At 45.1% G+C, this 21,477-nt stretch overlaps 11 non-coding genes and 4 pseudogenes across 11 annotated transcripts; all 15 read left to right on the top strand.

Moving 5' to 3' along the window:
- The first annotated feature begins 1,013 nt into the window (after positions 1-1,013).
- On the top strand, positions 1,014-1,204 carry LOC141180439 (U2 spliceosomal RNA). The gene has a single exon (XR_012256185.1). It is a non-coding gene; the product is annotated as a U2 spliceosomal RNA (small nuclear RNA).
- Positions 1,205-2,324: 1,120 nt separating this feature from the next.
- On the top strand, positions 2,325-2,515 carry LOC141180438 (U2 spliceosomal RNA). The gene has a single exon (XR_012256184.1). It is a non-coding gene; the product is annotated as a U2 spliceosomal RNA (small nuclear RNA).
- Positions 2,516-3,630: 1,115 nt separating this feature from the next.
- Positions 3,631-3,821, top strand: LOC141180437 (U2 spliceosomal RNA). The gene has a single exon (XR_012256183.1). It is a non-coding gene; the product is annotated as a U2 spliceosomal RNA (small nuclear RNA).
- A 1,115-nt stretch (positions 3,822-4,936) lies between these two features.
- LOC141179397 (U2 spliceosomal RNA) lies at positions 4,937-5,127 on the top strand. The gene has a single exon (XR_012255416.1). It is a non-coding gene; the product is annotated as a U2 spliceosomal RNA (small nuclear RNA).
- A 1,115-nt stretch (positions 5,128-6,242) lies between these two features.
- Positions 6,243-6,433, top strand: LOC141180436 (U2 spliceosomal RNA). The gene has a single exon (XR_012256182.1). It is a non-coding gene; the product is annotated as a U2 spliceosomal RNA (small nuclear RNA).
- Positions 6,434-7,548: 1,115 nt separating this feature from the next.
- LOC141180435 (U2 spliceosomal RNA) lies at positions 7,549-7,739 on the top strand. The gene has a single exon (XR_012256181.1). It is a non-coding gene; the product is annotated as a U2 spliceosomal RNA (small nuclear RNA).
- Positions 7,740-8,854: 1,115 nt separating this feature from the next.
- On the top strand, positions 8,855-9,045 carry LOC141179615 (U2 spliceosomal RNA). Its single transcript, XR_012255613.1, has one exon. It is a non-coding gene; the product is annotated as a U2 spliceosomal RNA (small nuclear RNA).
- A 1,115-nt stretch (positions 9,046-10,160) lies between these two features.
- On the top strand, positions 10,161-10,351 carry LOC141179614 (U2 spliceosomal RNA). Its single transcript, XR_012255612.1, has one exon. It is a non-coding gene; the product is annotated as a U2 spliceosomal RNA (small nuclear RNA).
- Positions 10,352-11,466: 1,115 nt separating this feature from the next.
- LOC141180434 (U2 spliceosomal RNA) lies at positions 11,467-11,657 on the top strand. Its single transcript, XR_012256180.1, has one exon. It is a non-coding gene; the product is annotated as a U2 spliceosomal RNA (small nuclear RNA).
- A 1,115-nt stretch (positions 11,658-12,772) lies between these two features.
- Positions 12,773-12,963, top strand: LOC141180433 (U2 spliceosomal RNA). Its single transcript, XR_012256179.1, has one exon. It is a non-coding gene; the product is annotated as a U2 spliceosomal RNA (small nuclear RNA).
- A 1,115-nt stretch (positions 12,964-14,078) lies between these two features.
- Positions 14,079-14,170, top strand: LOC141180059 (U2 spliceosomal RNA; annotated as a pseudogene).
- Positions 14,171-14,930: 760 nt separating this feature from the next.
- Positions 14,931-15,160, top strand: LOC141179918 (U2 spliceosomal RNA; annotated as a pseudogene).
- Positions 15,161-17,599: 2,439 nt separating this feature from the next.
- On the top strand, positions 17,600-17,793 carry LOC141179960 (U2 spliceosomal RNA). Its single transcript, XR_012255877.1, has one exon. It is a non-coding gene; the product is annotated as a U2 spliceosomal RNA (small nuclear RNA).
- A 1,115-nt stretch (positions 17,794-18,908) lies between these two features.
- Positions 18,909-19,000, top strand: LOC141180057 (U2 spliceosomal RNA; annotated as a pseudogene).
- A 760-nt stretch (positions 19,001-19,760) lies between these two features.
- LOC141179917 (U2 spliceosomal RNA) lies at positions 19,761-19,990 on the top strand (annotated as a pseudogene).
- Positions 19,991-21,477: the final 1,487 nt, after the last annotated feature.

The following is a 21,477-nucleotide window of genomic DNA, read 5'->3' as shown; positions in this document are numbered from 1 at the left end:
TTCTCCTCATTGGATTTTTCATGTTCAAAGTTGCAGAAGCCAGATTACAAGCTCATTTTGGTTCAACTTCAGCAACTGTGCATTGCATTGCCATGTAATGTGATGCAATGCTATCTTTCTAGCTCTCCCTTTTTACTTCCTTTTGGATAAACAGACATATTAGGCAAGCATTTTGGAGCTTTCACCTAAATAACTACAGGTGGTGAGATAAGCTGCACAATATAATTGACCTTTCAGTATATTGTTGCACACACACCATCTATTTAGCAAATGCCCTTGTTATCAACAGCAGCCTTTTAAACTCACCTGAGCTAACAGGTATGTGCGCTGGTTACTCTGCTGCGCTTAAAATTTCTTTTTTGGTTTGCTACAATGCCTTTTCTGAAACGTTGTCTCCTTCTGCTGGAACACTGACTTCTTTCATTTAATGCCTGCAGACTATAAAAGAGAACCCAACCCAAAAAGTTTGGTTGATTAGTCTGTGGCATTCTGTTAAACTGTTGCTTATGGCGGTCTCTGTGAGCTTCTCAGCGACATTCAGCCAGCCAGGTATCCTGCCTGCAGTAGATGGAATGTGGCAATGGAACGCTGGCTGCGCGTGTCATAATAGGCTCTGAGCCTTTATATACCTGTGCACAGCAGCAGCCACCTTCAGTCTGCTGCTGGACAGCCAGCAGCAGCAGCAGCAGGAGAGGTATGTAATCAGGAGCCCTCCTGCTAAGGGTAGACAGCTGCTCGTTCCACCCCACCCCCCGCCTTAATTGGTTCTCCTCCCTTCCATCGGTGTTGAGGCGGGTGGGAACAGTAGGGGGTGAAGGTGCTGTGTTTAAAGAGGTGGAGTTATGCAGATCTAAAACGCGTGGATTGCAGCAGCAGCAAGCCGAAAAGTGCAGGCATGTAAGGGATCTAGAGGTTGACAACATGTCTTCTTAACGGGAGTCCAGGAGCTCATCTCCACAAATGGACTTTTCAGGATCCTTGGGTGGCTCCGTAGTTTGAAACCAATTCTGGTTATCGCTTCTCGGCCTTTTGGCTAAGATCAAGTGTAGTATCTGTTCTTATCAGTTTAATATCTGATACGTCCCCTATCTGGGGACCATATATTAAATGGATTTTTAGAACAGGGAGATGGAAAAAGAGCTTGCTCTGTCCACTCCACGCATTGACCTGGTATTGCAGTATCTCCAGGACCGGTGCACCCCTTCTTTAATGCAGTTTCTAAAATCAGAAAGAATTGAATTCAATGTTTTTTGTTCATTTTGCTTGTTTGTCGGATTTTGGGATGGACTCTTTGGCTTTGCTTTTCTTCTCCTCATTGGATTTTTCATGTTCAAAGTTGCAGAAGCCAGATTACAAGCTCATTTTGGTTCAACTTCAGCAACTGTGCATTGCAATTGCATTGCCATGTAATGTGATGCAATGCTATCTTTCTAGCTCTCCCTTTTTACTTCCTTTTGGATAAACAGACATATTAGGCAAGCATTTTGGAGCTTTCACCTAAATAACTACAGGTGGTGAGATAAGCTGCACAATATAATTGACCTTTCAGTATATTGTTGCACACACACCATCTATTTAGCAAATGCCCTTGTTATCAACAGCAGCCTTTTAAACTCACCTGAGCTAACAGGTATGTGCGCTGGTTACTCTGCTGCGCTTAAAATTTCTTTTTTGGTTTGCTACAATGCCTTTTCTGAAACGTTGTCTCCTTCTGCTGGAACACTGACTTCTTTCATTTAATGCCTGCAGACTATAAAAGAGAACCCAACCCAAAAAGTTTGGTTGATTAGTCTGTGGCATTCTGTTAAACTGTTGCTTATGGCGGTCTCTGTGAGCTTCTCAGCGACATTCAGCCAGCCAGGTATCCTGCCTGCAGTAGATGGAATGTGGCAATGGAACGCTGGCTGCGCGTGTCATAATAGGCTCTGAGCCTTTATATACCTGTGCACAGCAGCAGCCACCTTCAGTCTGCTGCTGGACAGCCAGCAGCAGCAGCAGCAGGAGAGGTATGTAATCAGGAGCCCTCCTGCTAAGGGTAGACAGCTGCTCGTTCCACCCCACCCCCGCCTTAATTGGTTCTCCTCCCTTCCAACGGTGTTGAGGCGGGTGGGAACAGCAGGGGGTGAAGGTGCTGTGTTTAAAGAGGTGGAGTTATGCAGATCTAAAACGCGTGGATTGCAGCAGCAGCAAGCCGAAAAGTGCAGGCATGTAAGGGATCTAGAGGTTGACAACATGTCTTCTTAACGGGAGTCCAGGAGCTCATCTCCACAAATGGACTTTTCAGGATCCTTGGGTGGCTCCGTAGTTTGAAACCAATTCTGGTTATCGCTTCTCGGCCTTTTGGCTAAGATCAAGTGTAGTATCTGTTCTTATCAGTTTAATATCTGATACGTCCCCTATCTGGGGACCATATATTAAATGGATTTTTAGAACAGGGAGATGGAAAAAGAGCTTGCTCTGTCCACTCCACGCATTGACCTGGTATTGCAGTATCTCCAGGACCGGTGCACCCCTTCTTTAATGCAGTTTCTAAAATCAGAAAGAATTGAATTCAATGTTTTTTGTTCATTTTGCTTGTTTGTCGGATTTTGGGATGGACTCTTTGGCTTTGCTTTTCTTCTCCTCATTGGATTTTTCATGTTCAAAGTTGCAGAAGCCAGATTACAAGCTCATTTTGGTTCAACTTCAGCAACTGTGCATTGCATTGCCATGTAATGTGATGCAATGCTATCTTTCTAGCTCTCCCTTTTTACTTCCTTTTGGATAAACAGACATATTAGGCAAGCATTTTGGAGCTTTCACCTAAATAACTACAGGTGGTGAGATAAGCTGCACAATATAATTGACCTTTCAGTATATTGTTGCACACACACCATCTATTTAGCAAATGCCCTTGTTATCAACAGCAGCCTTTTAAACTCACCTGAGCTAACAGGTATGTGCGCTGGTTACTCTGCTGCGCTTAAAATTTCTTTTTTGGTTTGCTACAATGCCTTTTCTGAAACGTTGTCTCCTTCTGCTGGAACACTGACTTCTTTCATTTAATGCCTGCAGACTATAAAAGAGAACCCAACCCAAAAAGTTTGGTTGATTAGTCTGTGGCATTCTGTTAAACTGTTGCTTATGGCGGTCTCTGTGAGCTTCTCAGCGACATTCAGCCAGCCAGGTATCCTGCCTGCAGTAGATGGAATGTGGCAATGGAACGCTGGCTGCGCGTGTCATAATAGGCTCTGAGCCTTTATATACCTGTGCACAGCAGCAGCCACCTTCAGTCTGCTGCTGGACAGCCAGCAGCAGCAGCAGCAGGAGAGGTATGTAATCAGGAGCCCTCCTGCTAAGGGTAGACAGCTGCTCGTTCCACCCCACCCCCCGCCTTAATTGGTTCTCCTCCCTTCCAATGGTGTTGAGGCGGGTGGGAACAGCAGGGGGTGAAGGTGCTGTGTTTAAAGAGGTGGAGTTATGCAGATCTAAAACGCGTGGATTGCAGCAGCAGCAAGCCGAAAAGTGCAGGCATGTAAGGGATCTAGAGGTTGACAACATGTCTTCTTAACGGGAGTCCAGGAGCTCATCTCCACAAATGGACTTTTCAGGATCCTTGGGTGGCTCCATAGTTTGAAACCAATTCTGGTTATCGCTTCTCGGCCTTTTGGCTAAGATCAAGTGTAGTATCTGTTCTTATCAGTTTAATATCTGATACGTCCCCTATCTGGGGACCATATATTAAATGGATTTTTAGAACAGGGAGATGGAAAAAGAGCTTGCTCTGTCCACTCCACGCATTGACCTGGTATTGCAGTATCTCCAGGACCGGTGCACCCCTTCTTTAATGCAGTTTCTAAAATCAGAAAGAATTGAATTCAATGTTTTTTGTTCATTTTGCTTGTTTGTCGGATTTTGGGATGGACTCTTTGGCTTTGCTTTTCTTCTCCTCATTGGATTTTTCATGTTCAAAGTTACAGAAGCCAGATTACAAGCTCATTTTGGTTCAACTTCAGCAACTGTGCATTGCATTGCCATGTAATGTGATGCAATGCTATCTTTCTAGCTCTCCCTTTTTACTTCCTTTTGGATAAACAGACATATTAGGCAAGCATTTTGGAGCTTTCACCTAATTAACTACAGGTGGTGAGATAAGCTGCACAATATAATTGACCTTTCAGTATATTGTTGCACACACACCATCTATTTAGCAAATGCCCTTGTTATCAACAGCAGCCTTTTAAACTCACCTGAGCTAACAGGTATGTGCGCTGGTTACTCTGCTGCGCTTAAAATTTCTTTTTTGGTTTGCTACAATGCCTTTTCTGAAACGTTGTCTCCTTCTGCTGGAACACTGACTTCTTTCATTTAATGCCTGCAGACTATAAAAGAGAACCCAACCCAAAAAGTTTGGTTGATTAGTCTGTGGCATTCTGTTAAACTGTTGCTTATGGCGGTCTCTGTGAGCTTCTCAGCGACATTCAGCCAGCCAGGTATCCTGCCTGCAGTAGATGGAATGTGGCAATGGAACGCTGGCTGCGCGTGTCATAATAGGCTCTGAGCCTTTATATACCTGTGCACAGCAGCAGCCACCTTCAGTCTGCTGCTGGACAGCCAGCAGCAGCAGCAGCAGGAGAGGTATGTAATCAGGAGCCCTCCTGCTAAGGGTAGACAGCTGCTCGTTCCACCCCACCCCCCGCCTTAATTGGTTCTCCTCCCTTCCAACGGTGTTGAGGCGGGTGGGAACAGCAGGGGGTGAAGGTGCTGTGTTTAAAGAGGTGGAGTTATGCAGATCTAAAACGCGTGGATTGCAGCAGCAGCAAGCCGAAAAGTGCAGGCATGTAAGGGATCTAGAGGTTGACAACATGTCTTCTTAACGGGAGTCCAGGAGCTCATCTCCACAAATGGACTTTTCAGGATCCTTGGGTGGCTCCGTAGTTTGAAACCAATTCTGGTTATCGCTTCTCGGCCTTTTGGCTAAGATCAAGTGTAGTATCTGTTCTTATCAGTTTAATATCTGATACGTCCCCTATCTGGGGACCATATATTAAATGGATTTTTAGAACAGGGAGATGGAAAAAGAGCTTGCTCTGTCCACTCCACGCATTGACCTGGTATTGCAGTATCTCCAGGATCGGTGCACCGCTTCTTTAATGCAGTTTCTAAAATCAGAAAGAATTGAATTCAATGTTTTTTGTTCATTTTGCTTGTTTGTCGGATTTTGGGATGGACTCTTTGGCTTTGCTTTTCTTCTCCTCATTGGATTTTTCATGTTCAAAGTTGCAGAAGCCAGATTACAAGCTCATTTTGGTTCAACTTCAGCAACTGTGCATTGCATTGCCATGTAATGTGATGCAATGCTATCTTTCTAGCTCTCCCTTTTTACTTCCTTTTGGATAAACAGACATATTAGGCAAGCATTTTGGAGCTTTCACCTAAATAACTACAGGTGGTGAGATAAGCTGCACAATATAATTGACCTTTCAGTATATTGTTGCACACACACCATCTATTTAGCAAATGCCCTTGTTATCAACAGCAGCCTTTTAAACTCACCTGAGCTAACAGGTATGTGCGCTGGTTACTCTGCTGCGCTTAAAATTTCTTTTTTGGTTTGCTACAATGCCTTTTCTGAAACGTTGTCTCCTTCTGCTGGAACACTGACTTCTTTCATTTAATGCCTGCAGACTATAAAAGAGAACCCAACCCAAAAAGTTTGGTTGATTAGTCTGTGGCATTCTGTTAAACTGTTGCTTATGGCGGTCTCTGTGAGCTTCTCAGCGACATTCAGCCAGCCAGGTATCCTGCCTGCAGTAGATGGAATGTGGCAATGGAACGCTGGCTGCACGTGTCATAATAGGCTCTGAGCCTTTATATACCTGTGCACAGCAGCAGCCACCTTCAGTCTGCTGCTGGACAGCCAGCAGCAGCAGCAGCAGGAGAGGTATGTAATCAGGAGCCCTCCTGCTAAGGGTAGACAGCTGCTCGTTCCACCCCACCCCCCGCCTTAATTGGTTCTCCTCCCTTCCAACGGTGTTGAGGCGGGTGGGAACAGCAGGGGGTGAAGGTGCTGTGTTTAAAGAGGTGGAGTTATGCAGATCTAAAACGCGTGGATTGCAGCAGCAGCAAGCCGAAAAGTGCAGGCATGTAAGGGATCTAGAGGTTGACAACATGTCTTCTTAACGGGAGTCCAGGATCTCATCTCCACAAATGGACTTTTCAGGATCCTTGGGTGGCTCCGTAGTTTGAAACCAATTCTGGTTATCGCTTCTCGGCCTTTTGGCTAAGATCAAGTGTAGTATCTGTTCTTATCAGTTTAATATCTGATACGTCCCCTATCTGGGGACCATATATTAAATGGATTTTTAGAACAGGGAGATGGAAAAAGAGCTTGCTCTGTCCACTCCACGCATTGACCTGGTATTGCAGTATCTCCAGGACCGGTGCACCCCTTCTTTAATGCAGTTTCTAAAATCAGAAAGAATTGAATTCAATGTTTTTTGTTCATTTTGCTTGTTTGTCGGATTTTGGGATGGACTCTTTGGCTTTGCTTTTCTTCTCCTCATTGGATTTTTCATGTTCAAAGTTGCAGAAGCCAGATTACAAGCTCATTTTGGTTCAACTTCAGCAACTGTGCATTGCATTGCCATGTAATGTGATGCAATGCTATCTTTCTAGCTCTCCCTTTTTACTTCCTTTTGGATAAACAGACATATTAGGCAAGCATTTTGGAGCTTTCACCTAAATAACTACAGGTGGTGAGATAAGCTGCACAATATAATTGACCTTTCAGTATATTGTTGCACACACACCATCTATTTAGCAAATGCCCTTGTTATCAACAGCAGCCTTTTAAACTCACCTGAGCTAACAGGTATGTGCGCTGGTTACTCTGCTGCGCTTAAAATTTCTTTTTTGGTTTGCTACAATGCCTTTTCTGAAACGTTGTCTCCTTCTGCTGGAACACTGACTTCTTTCATTTAATGCCTGCAGACTATAAAAGAGAACCCAACCCAAAAAGTTTGGTTGATTAGTCTGTGGCATTCTGTTAAACTGTTGCTTATGGCGGTCTCTGTGAGCTTCTCAGCGACATTCAGCCAGCCAGGTATCCTGCCTGCAGTAGATGGAATGTGGCAATGGAACGCTGGCTGCGCGTGTCATAATAGGCTCTGAGCCTTTATATACCTGTGCACAGCAGCAGCCACCTTCAGTCTGCTGCTGGACAGCCAGCAGCAGCAGCAGCAGGAGAGGTATGTAATCAGGAGCCCTCCTGCTAAGGGTAGACAGCTGCTCGTTCCACCCCACCCCCCGCCTTAATTGGTTCTCCTCCCTTCCAACGGTGTTGAGGCGGGTGGGAACAGCAGGGGGTGAAGGTGCTGTGTTTAAAGAGGTGGAGTTATGCAGATCTAAAACGCGTGGATTGCAGCAGCAGCAAGCCGAAAAGTGCAGGCATGTAAGGGATCTAGAGGTTGACAACATGTCTTCTTAACGGGAGTCCAGGAGCTCATCTCCACAAATGGACTTTTCAGGATCCTTGGGTGGCTCCGTAGTTTGAAACCAATTCTGGTTATCGCTTCTCGGCCTTTTGGCTAAGATCAAGTGTAGTATCTGTTCTTATCAGTTTAATATCTGATACGTCCCCTATCTGGGGACCATATATTAAATGGATTTTTAGAACAGGGAGATGGAAAAAGAGCTTGCTCTGTCCACTCCACGCATTGACCTGGTATTGCAGTATCTCCAGGACCGGTGCACCCCTTCTTTAATGCAGTTTCTAAAATCAGAAAGAATTGAATTCAATGTTTTTTGTTCATTTTGCTTGTTTGTCGGATTTTGGGATGGACTCTTTGGCTTTGCTTTTCTTCTCCTCATTGGATTTTTCATGTTCAAAGTTGCAGAAGCCAGATTACAAGCTCATTTTGGTTCAACTTCAGCAACTGTGCATTGCATTGCCATGTAATGTGATGCAATGCTATCTTTCTAGCTCTCCCTTTTTACTTCCTTTTGGATAAACAGACATATTAGGCAAGCATTTTGGAGCTTTCACCTAAATAACTACAGGTGGTGAGATAAGCTGCACAATATAATTGACCTTTCAGTATATTGTTGCACACACACCATCTATTTAGCAAATGCCCTTGTTATCAACAGCAGCCTTTTAAACTCACCTGAGCTAACAGGTATGTGCGCTGGTTACTCTGCTGCGCTTAAAATTTCTTTTTTGGTTTGCTACAATGCCTTTTCTGAAACGTTGTCTCCTTCTGCTGGAACACTGACTTCTTTCATTTAATGCCTGCAGACTATAAAAGAGAACCCAACCCAAAAAGTTTGGTTGATTAGTCTGTGGCATTCTGTTAAACTGTTGCTTATGGCGGTCTCTGTGAGCTTCTCAGCGACATTCAGCCAGCCAGGTATCCTGCCTGCAGTAGATGGAATGTGGCAATGGAACGCTGGCTGCGCGTGTCATAATAGGCTCTGAGCCTTTATATACCTGTGCACACCAGCAGCCACCTTCAGTCTGCTGCTGGACAGCCAGCAGCAGCAGCAGCAGGAGAGGTATGTAATCAGGAGCCCTCCTGCTAAGGGTAGACAGCTGCTCGTTCCACCCCACCCCCCGCCTTAATTGGTTCTCCTCCCTTCCAACGGTGTTGAGGCGGGTGGGAACAGCAGGGGGTGAAGGTGCTGTGTTTAAAGAGGTGGAGTTATGCAGATCTAAAACGCGTGGATTGCAGCAGCAGCAAGCCGAAAAGTGCAGGCATGTAAGGGATCTAGAGGTTGACAACATGTCTTCTTAACGGGAGTCCAGGAGCTCATCTCCACAAATGGACTTTTCAGGATCCTTGGGTGGCTCCGTAGTTTGAAACCAATTCTGGTTATCGCTTCTCGGCCTTTTGGCTAAGATCAAGTGTAGTATCTGTTCTTATCAGTTTAATATCTGATACGTCCCCTATCTGCGGACCATATATTAAATGGATTTTTAGAACAGGGAGATGGAAAAAGAGCTTGCTCTGTCCACTCCACGCATTGACCTGGTATTGCAGTATCTCCAGGACCGGTGCACCCCTTCTTTAATGCAGTTTCTAAAATCAGAAAGAATTGAATTCAATGTTTTTTGTTCATTTTGCTTGTTTGTCGGATTTTGGGATGGACTCTTTGGCTTTGCTTTTCTTCTCCTCATTGGATTTTTCATGTTCAAAGTTGCAGAAGCCAGATTACAAGCTCATTTTGGTTCAACTTCAGCAACTGTGCATTGCATTGCCATGTAATGTGATGCAATGCTATCTTTCTAGCTCTCCCTTTTTACTTCCTTTTGGATAAACAGACATATTAGGCAAGCATTTTGGAGCTTTCACCTAAATAACTACAGGTGGTGAGATAAGCTGCACAATATAATTGACCTTTCAGTATATTGTTGCACACACACCATCTATTTAGCAAATGCCCTTGTTATCAACAGCAGCCTTTTAAACTCACCTGAGCTAACAGGTATGTGCGCTGGTTACTCTGCTGCGCTTAAAATTTCTTTTTTGGTTTGCTACAATGCCTTTTCTGAAACGTTGTCTCCTTCTGCTGGAACACTGACTTCTTTCATTTAATGCCTGCAGACTATAAAAGAGAACCCAACCCAAAAAGTTTGGTTGATTAGTCTGTGGCATTCTGTTAAACTGTTGCTTATGGCGGTCTCTGTGAGCTTCTCAGCGACATTCAGCCAGCCAGGTATCCTGCCTGCAGTAGATGGAATGTGGCAATGGAACGCTGGCTGCGCGTGTCATAATAGGCTCTGAGCCTTTATATACCTGTGCACACCAGCAGCCACCTTCAGTCTGCTGCTGGACAGCCAGCAGCAGCAGCAGCAGGAGAGGTATGTAATCAGGAGCCCTCCTGCTAAGGGTAGACAGCTGCTCGTTCCACCCCACCCCCCGCCTTAATTGGTTCTCCTCCCTTCCAACGGTGTTGAGGCGGGTGGGAACAGCAGGGGGTGAAGGTGCTGTGTTTAAAGAGGTGGAGTTATGCAGATCTAAAACGCGTGGATTGCAGCAGCAGCAAGCCGAAAAGTGCAGGCATGTAAGGGATCTAGAGGTTGACAACATGTCTTCTTAACGGGAGTCCAGGAGCTCATCTCCACAAATGGACTTTTCAGGATCCTTGGGTGGCTCCGTAGTTTGAAACCAATTCTGGTTATCGCTTCTCGGCCTTTTGGCTAAGATCAAGTGTAGTATCTGTTCTTATCAGTTTAATATCTGATACGTCCCCTATCTGCGGACCATATATTAAATGGATTTTTAGAACAGGGAGATGGAAAAAGAGCTTGCTCTGTCCACTCCACGCATTGACCTGGTATTGCAGTATCTCCAGGACCGGTGCACCCCTTCTTTAATGCAGTTTCTAAAATCAGAAAGAATTGAATTCAATGTTTTTTGTTCATTTTGCTTGTTTGTCGGATTTTGGGATGGACTCTTTGGCTTTGCTTTTCTTCTCCTCATTGGATTTTTCATGTTCAAAGTTGCAGAAGCCAGATTACAAGCTCATTTTGGTTCAACTTCAGCAACTGTGCATTGCATTGCCATGTAATGTGATGCAATGCTATCTTTCTAGCTCTCCCTTTTTACTTCCTTTTGGATAAACAGACATATTAGGCAAGCATTTTGGAGCTTTCACCTAAATAACTACAGGTGGTGAGATAAGCTGCACAATATAATTGACCTTTCAGTATATTGTTGCACACACACCATCTATTTAGCAAATGCCCTTGTTATCAACAGCAGCCTTTTAAACTCACCTGAGCTAACAGGTATGTGCGCTGGTTACTCTGCTGCGCTTAAAATTTCTTTTTTGGTTTGCTACAATGCCTTTTCTGAAACGTTGTCTCCTTCTGCTGGAACACTGACTTCTTTCATTTAATGCCTGCAGACTATAAAAGAGAACCCAACCCAAAAAGTTTGGTTGATTAGTCTGTGGCATTCTGTTAAACTGTTGCTTATGGCGGTCTCTGTGAGCTTCTCAGCGACATTCAGCCAGCCAGGTATCCTGCCTGCAGTAGATGGAATGTGGCAATGGAACGCTGGCTGCGCGTGTCATAATAGGCTCTGAGCCTTTATATACCTGTGCACAGCAGCAGCCACCTTCAGTCTGCTGCTGGACAGCCAGCAGCAGCAGCAGCAGGAGAGGTATGTAATCAGGAGCCCTCCTGCTAAGGGTAGACAGCTGCTCGTTCCACCCCACCCACCGCCTTAATTGGTTCTCCTCCCTTCCAACGGTGTTGAGGCGGGTGGGAACAGCAGGGGGTGAAGGTGCTGTGTTTAAAGAGGTGGAGTTATGCAGATCTAAAACGCGTGGATTGCAGCAGCAGCAAGCCGAAAAGTGCAGGCATGTAAGGGATCTAGAGGTTGACAACATGTCTTCTTAACGGGAGTCCAGGAGCTCATCTCCACAAATGGACTTTTCAGGATCCTTGGGTGGCTCCGTAGTTTGAAACCAATTCTGGTTATCGCTTCTCGGCCTTTTGGCTAAGATCAAGTGTAGTATCTGTTCTTATCAGTTTAATATCTGATACGTCCCCTATCTGGGGACCATATATTAAATGGATTTTTAGAACAGGGAGATGGAAAAAGAGCTTGCTCTGTCCACTCCACGCATTGACCTGGTATTGCAGTATCTCCAGGACCGGTGCACCCCTTCTTTAATGCAGTTTCTAAAATCAGAAAGAATTGAATTCAATGTTTTTTGTTCATTTTGCTTGTTTGTCGGATTTTGGGATGGACTCTTTGGCTTTGCTTTTCTTCTCCTCATTGGATTTTTCATGTTCAAAGTTGCAGAAGCCAGATTACAAGCTCATTTTGGTTCAACTTCAGCAACTGTGCATTGCATTGCCATGTAATGTGATGCAATGCTATCTTTCTAGCTCTCCCTTTTTACTTCCTTTTGGATAAACAGACATATTAGGCAAGCATTTTGGAGCTTTCACCTAAATAACTACAGGTGGTGAGATAAGCTGCACAATATAATTGACCTTTCAGTATATTGTTGCACACACACCATCTATTTAGCAAATGCCCTTGTTATCAACAGCAGCCTTTTAAACTCACCTGAGCTAACAGGTATGTGCGCTGGTTACTCTGCTGCGCTTAAAATTTCTTTTTTGGTTTGCTACAATGCCTTTTCTGAAACGTTGTCTCCTTCTGCTGGAACACTGACTTCTTTCATTTAATGCCTGCAGACTATAAAAGAGAACCCAACCCAAAAAGTTTGGTTGATTAGTCTGTGGCATTCTGTTAAACTGTTGCTTATGGCGGTCTCTGTGAGCTTCTCAGCGACATTCAGCCAGCCAGGTATCCTGCCTGCAGTAGATGGAATGTGGCAATGGAACGCTGGCTGCGCGTGTCATAATAGGCTCTGAGCCTTTATATACCTGTGCACAGCAGCAGCCACCTTCAGTCTGCTGCTGGACAGCCAGCAGCAGCAGCAGCAGGAGAGGTATGTAATCAGGAGCCCTCCTGCTAAGGGTAGACAGCTGCTTGTTCCACCCCACCCCCCGCCTTAATTGGTTCTCCTCCCTTCCAACGGTGTTGAGGCGGGTGGGAACAGCAGGGGGTGAAGGTGCTGTGTTTATAGAGGTGGAGTTATGCAGATCTAAAACGCGTGGATTGCAGCAGCAGCAAGCCGAAAAGTGCAGGCATGTAAGGGATCTAGAGGTTGACAACATGTCTTCTTAACGGGAGTCCAGGAGCTCATCTCCACAAATGGACTTTTCAGGATCCTTGGGTGGCTCCGTAGTTTGAAACCAATTCTGGTTATCGCTTCTCGGCCTTTTGGCTAAGATCAAGTGTAGTATCTGTTCTTATCAGTTTAATATCTGATACGTCCCCTATCTGGGGACCATATATTAAATGGATTTTTAGAACAGGGAGATGGAAAAAGAGCTTGCTCTGTCCACTCCACGCATTGACCTGGTATTGCAGTATCTCCAGGACCGGTGCACCCCTTCTTTAATGCAGTTTCTAAAATCAGAAAGAATTGAATTCAATGTTTTTTGTTCATTTTGCTTGTTTGTCGGATTTTGGGATGGACTCTTTGGCTTTGCTTTTCTTCTCCTCATTGGATTTTTCATGTTCAAAGTTGCAGAAGCCAGATTACAAGCTCATTTTGGTTCAACTTCAGCAACTGTGCATTGCATTGCCATGTAATGTGATGCAATGCTATCTTTCTAGCTCTCCATTTTTACTTCCTTTTGGATAAACAGACATATTAGGCAAGCATTTTGGAGCTTTCACCTAAATAACTACAGGTGGTGAGATAAGCTGCACAATATAATTGACCTTTCAGTATATTGTTGCACACACACCATCTATTTAGCAAATGCCCTTGTTATCAACAGCAGCCTTTTAAACTCACCTGAGCTAACAGGTATGTGCGCTGGTTACTCTGCTGCGCTTAAAATTTCTTTTTTGGTTTGCTACAATGCCTTTTCTGAAACGTTGTCTCCTTCTGCTGGAACACTGACTTCTTTCATTTAATGCCTGCAGACTATAAAAGAGAACCCAACCCAAAAAGTTTGGTTGATTAGTCTGTGGCATTCTGTTAAACTGTTGCTTATGGCGGTCTCTGTGAGCTTCTCAGCGACATTCAGCCAGCCAGGTATCCTGCCTGCAGTAGATGGAATGTGGCAATGGAACGCTGGCTGCGCGTGTCATAATAGGCTCTGAGCCTTTATATACCTGTGCACAGCAGCAGCCACCTTCAGTCTGCTGCTGGACAGCCAGCAGCAGCAGCAGCAGGAGAGGTATGTAATCAGGAGCCCTCCTGCTAAGGGTAGACAGCTGCTCGTTCCACCCCACCCCCCGCCTTAATTGGTTCTCCTCCCTTCCAACGGTGTTGAGGCGGGTGGGAACAGCAGGGGGTGAAGGTGCTGTGTTTAAAGAGGTGGAGTTATGCAGATCTAAAACGCGTGGATTGCAGCAGCAGCAAGCCGAAAAGTGCAGGCATGTAAGGGATCTAGAGGTTGACAACATGTCTTCTTAACGGGAGTCCAGGAGCTCATCTCCACAAATGGACTTTTCAGGATCCTTGGGTGGCTCCGTAGTTTGAAACCAATTCTGGTTATCGCTTCTCGGCCTTTTGGCTAAGATCAAGTGTAGTATCTTTTGAAAAGGCGGTTTTGGATGTTGGCCGCCCTAGTAGATTGATACATTATGCACACTGGGGTTTAGGCGCTTGTTAGTACGCCAGGTGGCTAATATATTCATCTGGTGGAAAGCATGGCCCCCCAGGATCGACGCCATTGGGCCGGGGAAGATCGAAAGCCCGAAGTGTGAAGTGCCCCAGGAGTGGTGACCCTGGGGTGCCTTAACTCACTGGGATTGGGAACCCCACTTGAGTTTATGGCACATTTGCACAAGCACTTCAAATTTTCTTTCTTCGCACACACCCTTATTCCGGGCCTTCTGGCCTTAGGATGGGGAATTTTTCAATTCCCGGTCGAAGGTCCGGGCAGTATTATACTGTGAAACCTTCACTATTTATTTAATTTCTTTGTCACTGTGTGTCCACTTATTCACGTGTGTCACGTCCTACTAGGATTTTGTCGGGATGCGGTTCCCTTACGGGTTCCTCTCTTGGCAGGTCTAGGGGGGGAGTGTGTGGCCATCAGGTTCCGCTCCCCCCTGAACCCCCCTGGCTCTCCTTTTTCGGGAGGAGAGCGTTGTTGGCTCCCCTCTTCCGGGAGGGGAGCACAGTCTTTGGCTCCCAGTGCCTTGCTCGGGTGAGAACTCGGGCAGGTGCTGGGGGTAAGATTGGGTCACCTCTGGCTTCGGCTGGAGGTGGCTTTTTGTCCCTGTTCCTCGCTGTGGCCTTTTGGCTCGGAGGGACGGGGAATGGTTTGGGGGACCCTTCTCCTTTTGGAGAGGGTTTCAAGAAGACCAGCATCCTAGTGCACTTTTTTTGTGGCACTTGTCACTTTTTTAAGCGCACTCGGGTTTTGTACACGAATTCGGGCTAAAAAAAAAAAAAAGAAAAAAAAAAAAAAAAAAAATCTGTTCTTATCAGTTTAATATCTGATACGTCCCCTATCTGGGGACCATATATTAAATGGATTTTTAGAACAGGGAGATGGAAAAAGAGCTTGCTCTGTCCACTCCACGCATTGACCTGGTATTGCAGTATCTCCAGGACCGGTGCACCCCTTCTTTAATGCAGTTTCTAAAATCAGAAAGAATTGAATTCAATGTTTTTTGTTCATTTTGCTTGTTTGTCGGATTTTGGGATGGACTCTTTGGCTTTGCTTTTCTTCTCCTCATTGGATTTTTCATGTTCAAAGTTGCAGAAGCCAGATTACAAGCTCATTTTGGTTCAACTTCAGCAACTGTGCATTGCATTGCCATGTAATGTGATGCAATGCTATCTTTCTAGCTCTCCCTTTTTACTTCCTTTTGGATAAACAGACATATTAGGCAAGCATTTTGGAACTTTCACCTAAATAACTACAGGTGGTGAGATAAGCTGCACAATATAATTGACCTTTCAGTATATTGTTGCACACACACCATCTATTTAGCAAATGCCCTTGTTATCAACAGCAGCCTTTTAAACTCACCTGAGCTAACAGGTATGTGCGCTGGTTACTCTGCTGCGCTTAAAATTTCTTTTTTGGTTTGCTACAATGCCTTTTCTGAAACGTTGTCTCCTTCTGCTGGAACACTGACTTCTTTCATTTAATGCCTGCAGACTATGAAAGAGAACCCAACCCAAAAAGTTTGGTTGATTAGTCTGTGGCATTCTGTTAAACTGTTGCTTATGGCGGTCTCTGTGAGCTTCTCAGTGACATTCAGCCAGCCAGGTATCCTGCCTGCAGTAGATGGAATGTGGCAATGGAACGCTGGCTGCGCGTGTCATAATAGGCTCTGAGCCTTTATATACCTGTGCACAGCAGCAGCCACCTTCAGTCTGCTGCTGGACAGCCAGCAGCAGCAGCAGCAGGAGAGGTATGTAATCAGGAGCCCTCCTGCTAAGGGTAGACAGCTGCTCGTTCCACCCCACTCCCCGCCTTAATTGGTTCTCCTCCCTTCCAACGGTGTTGAGGCGGGTGGGAACAGCAGGGGGTGAAGGTGCTGTGTTTAAAGAGGTGGAGTTATGCAGATCTAAAACGCGTGGATTGCAGCAACAGCAAGCCGAAAAGTGCAGGCATGTAAGGGATCTAGAGGTTGACAACATGTCTTCTTAACGGGAGTCCAGGAGCTCATCTCCACAAATGGACTTTTCAGGATCCTTGGGTGGCTCCGTAGTTTGAAACCAATTCTGGTTATCGCTTCTCGGCCTTTTGGCTAAGATCAAGTGCAGTGATCTAGCGGTTGCTGCCTTGGTCTTGACTGGGAGGTGCTTGGGGTACCCGGCTCCTTGGCCCTGGGGGGATCGCTACACTCTTCGGTGGAGCTAAACCCCCCTGCTGCTATTAGGGAGTCGGATTAGTCCCTGGGCAACGAGAGGCGATCACCTTGTCACCACACATAGCTGTGGGGGGTAACTGTCGCCACACATAGCTGTGGTGGCAACATTTGGAGGATTAAAAGGAAAAACGGAAGGAAAACGGATTGTTGAGATGGAGTTTTGGAAAAAGAAGAGATGCTTACGTTTTTTTGTGAAACGGGAGACGGAAGAAACTTTTTTGGAAGAAAAATGGATTCTGGAAATTTTGAGGAAACATGAAGTTTTGGAGAAGGATATCTACTGTATGCAAGAAATAAAGCAAGGTAAAGTTTGTGATGTGACTCTAGTTTCTGAGGAAAAGTGCATTCATTTTTTCAAATGCTGGAGTGAAGAGGATTCTGGGAAAATTGGAGTAAGTGCATCATTCATGGGGAAACCGAAGAGTGTGATAATTTACATGGACAATCCGTTTGTGGAAATAGAGGAGATAATGGTTTTTTTGGAATCTAAATGTAAGATGGTAAAGTTTCAGAAATTATACAGGAACAAAGTTGGTATTTGGAACGGAAAGAGACGTTTTTTGGTGTGGACAACAGGAGAAGAAAATTTGCATAATGGGAGGATTATGGTAAACGGGAGTTCTGGGTATTGTTACATGGAAAGCAGCAAAGGAACTTTTGAAAAGAACTTTGGAGGACAAAAGGAAGATATTGGTGATAAAATGAAGAAGGAAGTTGATGCGATAATTATAGAGGAGAATAAGCAGGGAAAAGAAGTTGAAAGTTTAAAGGTGAAGAAAAAGGTAACGGTACAGGAAAATTGTGGATCAAGGAAAGTATCTGATGAAAAGAAAGAAGTAAAAGAGGAAAAGGGTAAAGTTTTGGAGAAGGTGGTGACTTTCAGAGATGATGAGGAAGAGTATGATTGGGAACAGATGCGGTTAGAGCATGAGGAGGAAGAAAAGAAGTTAAGGGGTTTTGTTGGGAGGAAAGTAAAAGAGAAAAAGGGGATATTTAGTTTGGGAAACCGGGTGAAGTAAAGTCAGTTGTGATTTGTTTGGAAACTGTTGAAACTGTAAAGGAATTGTTATGTTTAACTTTATATATATTAATTCAAATGAAAAAATATAAATATAATATCTAAACACGATGATGGAACTAAAATCTTGAGTTTAGTGATATATGATTTAAGATTATAAAACTTAATTTCTGAGTGTTTGGAAAAAAAAAAAAAAAAAAAAAATCTGTTCATATCAGTTTAATATCTGATACGTCCCCTATCTGGGGACCATATATTAAATGGATTTTTAGAACAGGGAGATGGAAAAAGAGCTTGCTCTGTCCACTCCACGCATTGACCTGGTATTGCAGTATCTCCAGGACCGGTGCACCCCTTCTTTAATGCAGTTTCTAAAATCAGAAAGAATTGAATTCAATGTTTTTTGTTCATTTTGCTTGTTTGTCGGATTTTGGGATGGACTCTTTGGCTTTGCTTTTCTTCTCCTCATTGGATTTTTCATGTTCAAAGTTGCAGAAGCCAGATTACAAGCTCATTTTGGTTCAACTTCAGCAACTGTGCATTGCATTGCCATGTAATGTGATGCAATGCTATCTTTCTAGCTCTCCCTTTTTACTTCCTTTTGGATAAACAGACATATTAGGCAAGCATTTTGGAGCTTTCACCTAAATAACTACAGGTGGTGAGATAAGCTGCACAATATAATTGACCTTTCAGTATATTGTTGCACACACACCATCTATTTAGCAAATGCCCTTGTTATCAACAGCAGCCTTTTAAACTCACCTGAGCTAACAGGTATGTGCGCTGGTTACTCTGCTGCGCTTAAAATTTCTTTTTTGGTTTGCTACAATGCCTTTTCTGAAACGTTGTCTCCTTCTGCTGGAACACTGACTTCTTTCATTTAATGCCTGCAGACTATAAAAGAGAACCCAACCCAAAAAGTTTGGTTGATTAGTCTGTGGCATTCTGTTAAACTGTTGCTTATGGCGGTCTCTGTGAGCTTCTCAGCGACATTCAGCCAGCCAGGTATCCTGCCTGCAGTAGATGGAATGTGGCAATGGAACGCTGGCTGCGCGTGTCATAATAGGCTCTGAGCCTTTATATACCTGTGCACAGCAGCAGCCACCTTCAGTCTGCTGCTGGACAGCCAGCAGCAGCAGCAGCAGGAGAGGTATGTAATCAGGAGCCCTCCTGCTAAGGGTAGACAGCTGCTCGTTCCACCCCACCCCCCGCCTTAATTGGTTCTCCTCCCTTCCAACGGTGTTGAGGCGGGTGGGAACAGCAGGGGGTGAAGGTGCTGTGTTTAAAGAGGTGGAGTTATGCAGATCTAAAACGCGTGGATTGCAGCAGCAGCAAGCCGAAAAGTGCAGGCATGTAAGGGATCTAGAGGTTGACAACATGTCTTCTTAACGGGAGTCCAGGAGCTCATCTCCACAAATGGACTTTTCAGGATCCTTGGGTGGCTCCGTAGTTTGAAACCAATTCTGGTTATCGCTTCTCGGCCTTTTGGCTAAGATCAAGTGTAGTATCTTTTGAAAAGGCGGTTTTGGATGTTGGCCGCCCTAGTAGATTGATACATTATGCACACTGGGGTTTAGGCGCTTGTTAGTACGCCAGGTGGCTAATATATTCATCTGGTGGAAAGCATGGCCCCCCAGGATCGACGCCATTGGGCCGGGGAAGATCGAAAGCCCGAAGTGTGAAGTGCCCCAGGAGTGGTGACCCTGGGGTGCCTTAACTCACTGGGATTGGGAACCCCACTTGAGTTTATGGCACATTTGCACAAGCACTTCAAATTTTCTTTCTTCGCACACACCCTTATTCCGGGCCTTCTGGCCTTAGGATGGGGAATTTTTCAATTCCCGGTCGAAGGTCCGGGCAGTATTATACTGTGAAACCTTCACTATTTATTTAATTTCTTTGTCACTGTGTGTCCACTTATTCACGTGTGTCACGTCCTACTAGGATTTTGTCGGGATGCGGTTCCCTTACGGGTTCCTCTCTTGGCAGGTCTAGGGGGGGAGTGTGTGGCCATCAGGTTCCGCTCCCCCCTGAACCCCCCTGGCTCTCCTCTTTCGGGAGGAGAGCGTTGTTGGCTCCCCTCTTCCGGGAGGGGAGCACAGTCTTTGGCTCCCAGTGCCTTGCTCGGGTGAGAACTCGGGCAGGTGCTGGGGGTAAGATTGGGTCACCTCTGGCTTCGGCTGGAGGTGGCTTTTTGTCCCTGTTCCTCGCTGTGGCCTTTTGGCTCGGAGGGACGGGGAATGGTTTGGGGGACCCTTCTCCTTTTGGAGAGGGTTTCAAGAAGACCAGCATCCTAGTGCACTTTTTTTGTGGCACTTGTCACTTTTTTAAGCGCACTCGGGTTTTGTACACGAATTCGGGCTAAAAAAAAAAAAAAGAAAAAAAAAAAAAAAAAAAATCTGTTCTTATCAGTTTAATATCTGATACGTCCCCTATCTGGGGACCATATATTAAATGGATTTTTAGAACAGGGAGATGGAAAAAGAGCTTGCTCTGTCCACTCCACGCATTGACCTGGTATTGCAGTATCTCCAGGACCGGTGCACCCCTTCTTTAATGCAGTTTCTAAAATCAGAAAGAATTGAATTCAATGTTTTTTGTTCATTTTGCTTGTTTGTCGGATTTTGGGATGGACTCTTTGGCTTTGCTTTTCTTCTCCTCATTGGATTTTTCATGTTCAAAGTTGCAGAAGCCAGATTACAAGCTCATTTTGGTTCAACTTCAGCAACTGTGCATTGCATTGCCATGTAATGTGATGCAATGCTATCTTTCTAGCTCTCCCTTTTTACTTCCTTTTGGATAAACAGACATATTAGGCAAGCATTTTGGAACTTTCACCTAAATAACTACAGGTGGTGAGATAAGCTGCACAATATAATTGACCTTTCAGTATATTGTTGCACACACACCATCTATTTAGCAAATGCCCTTGTTATCAACAGCAGCCTTTTAAACTCACCTGAGCTAACAGGTATGTGCGCTGGTTACTCTGCTGCGCTTAAAATTTCTTTTTTGGTTTGCTACAATGCCTTTTCTGAAACGTTGTCTCCTTCTGCTGGAACACTGACTTCTTTCATTTAATGCCTGCAGACTATGAAAGAGAACCCAACCCAAAAAGTTTGGTTGATTAGTCTGTGGCATTCTGTTAAACTGTTGCTTATGGCGGTCTCTGTGAGCTTCTCAGTGACATTCAGCCAGCCAGGTATCCTGCCTGCAGTAGATGGAATGTGGCAATGGAACGCTGGCTGCGCGTGTCATAATAGGCTCTGAGCCTTTATATACCTGTGCACAGCAGCAGCCACCTTCAGTCTGCTGCTGGACAGCCAGCAGCAGCAGCAGCAGGAGAGGTATGTAATCAGGAGCCCTCCTGCTAAGGGTAGACAGCTGCTCGTTCCACCCCACTCCCCGCCTTAATTGGTTCTCCTCCCTTCCAACGGTGTTGAGGCGGGTGGGAACAGCAGGGGGTGAAGGTGCTGTGTTTAAAGAGGTGGAGTTATGCAGATCTAAAACGCGTGGATTGCAGCAACAGCAAGCCGAAAAGTGCAGGCATGTAAGGGATCTAGAGGTTGACAACATGTCTTCTTAACGGGAGTCCAGGAGCTCATCTCCACAAATGGACTTTTCAGGATCCTTGGGTGGCTCCGTAGTTTGAAACCAATTCTGGTTATCGCTTCTCGGCCTTTTGGCTAAGATCAAGTGCAGTGATCTAGCGGTTGCTGCCTTGGTCTTGACTGGGAGGTGCTTGGGGTACCCGGCTCCTTGGCCCTGGGGGGATCGCTACACTCTTCGGTGGAGCTAAACCCCCCTGCTGCTATTAGGGAGTCGGATTAGTCCCTGGGCAACGAGAGGCGATCACCTTGTCACCACACATAGCTGTGGGGGGTAACTGTCGCCACACATAGCTGTGGTGGCAACATTTGGAGGATTAAAAGGAAAAACGGAAGGAAAACGGATTGTTGAGATGGAGTTTTGGAAAAAGAAGAGATGCTTACGTTTTTTTGTGAAACGGGAGACGGAAGAAACTTTTTTGGAAGAAAA

This window comes from Phyllobates terribilis, unplaced genomic scaffold (assembly GCF_046119375.1).
Source record: "Phyllobates terribilis strain yellow unplaced genomic scaffold, ASM4611937v1 Scaffold_30__1_contigs__length_15301838, whole genome shotgun sequence".
Taxonomy (NCBI): Eukaryota; Metazoa; Chordata; class Amphibia; order Anura; family Dendrobatidae; genus Phyllobates; species Phyllobates terribilis.
This window is presented reverse-complemented; position numbering and strand designations above follow the sequence as displayed.